The following is a 1619-nucleotide window of genomic DNA, read 5'->3' as shown; positions in this document are numbered from 1 at the left end:
GCATGCAAATCGGTTTATGGTTTTTCCGAGTTATAAGATTAACATACAAAACTAATTAATTTGGATTTATGAAGATAAACCTATAAATAACCTTGCATGTTAAATTTTATGGTCCTAAAATGTATTTGGGATATTTTGGTTTATTTATGGATTTTATTGTTCATTGTATATATTATTGGCATTAAAATGTGATTTTTTATATAAAAATGTCATTTTTGGACGAAAAATAGCTAAACTTCGAATTTTTCTGTGATTTTTGGATATGTGTTCACATATATTATCTACTGTTGGCCTGTAAATTTTCATGTTAAAATAAGTTGTTTTGCTTGAAATATGAATTTTATAACTTAAAATCGTATTTAAATGGGTAAATAGGTTAATATGAGTTATATTTCAAATCCAGTCATGGAAATTTAGTATGTTTCCACATGTAATTTTACAAGATGTGTGTAAAATATTTGGCTATAATGAAGTTTTTTTGCATGATTTATGAATTTTTGATGAAAAATAACATAAATAGTGACTATAATTAGTAATAATGCTAAAACATACTTCATGACTAAAGGAAAAACGTCACATGTTGCATTTTATCATATATTTCATATCTAAAAGTGAAAAGTTGATGAAAATAATTTTTCTCATATTTTAATGGTCATATTTGTTAAAACCGATAAACCGCAACATTGTTTTTCTCGATAAATTTTTCGAAATATGTAACCTAAGTTTTGAACATTATGAGTGTCATGGTATTTTTTCCAGAATGTTCATGAGTTTAAATTTCAAATTTTGAAATTATTTTAAATTTTTATGATTTAATTTGAAGTTTATAGCATAATTTTGTATTTTTGGGTCCATTGATGAACAATATTAAGAAATCAAGTTGAATTATTGTCAAAATATTAGTGAAGACTAAGTTTTGAGTCCTAAGATGGTTAGGGTAATTAACTTGTACATAAATATGAATTTATGTAATTATTGTGATTTTAATAAGTTATAATCACGCAAATCCATAAAAACCGATAAATATACTATATTGGCTCTTAAAGGCGATTTAGCATAAAAGTAAGCATGTTCATACATATTATAATGCTGCATTTTCTTTATCATTGTCATATTTTTATTTTATATAATTTTTGAATTATGTAATTTTACTTAGTATGACCTTAGTTTTAATTGGTATTACCCAAAATGTATTGGAATATCGATTCGGTTGTAATTATTGTGATCTTGTATCACCGTTTTATAATTTAATAGATTTATTTTTATTTTTAATTACAAATGTATAATAGGAAATTATGTAATTAATTTTGTAATTTAATTATTCCGGAGTTCCTTGAAGACGGTGCCATTCGAGAAGACGGTCCATCAAGATTGTGTTGCCTCGAGATGCGTGCCAAGACCGAAGATCAATGGACCAAAGGAGTTGGTTTCCGAATTTGTAATAGTTTATTAAATTTACTATTTTAGGAAGGTCATACTAGGATTTTATTTATACTTTGCATTTTATTTATATGTTGCATGTATCGCTAAATCACCATAACTAAACATGCATATTAAATCGAGTTTATCGACCGTGTCAATTACAATTATCGTAGTTCACCGCTTTAGTTCACTTAAAA

Source organism: Silene latifolia, chromosome Y, assembly GCF_048544455.1.
Source record: "Silene latifolia isolate original U9 population chromosome Y, ASM4854445v1, whole genome shotgun sequence".
Classification (NCBI taxonomy): Eukaryota; Viridiplantae; Streptophyta; class Magnoliopsida; order Caryophyllales; family Caryophyllaceae; genus Silene; species Silene latifolia.
Note: the sequence above shows the minus strand (reverse complement) of the source record.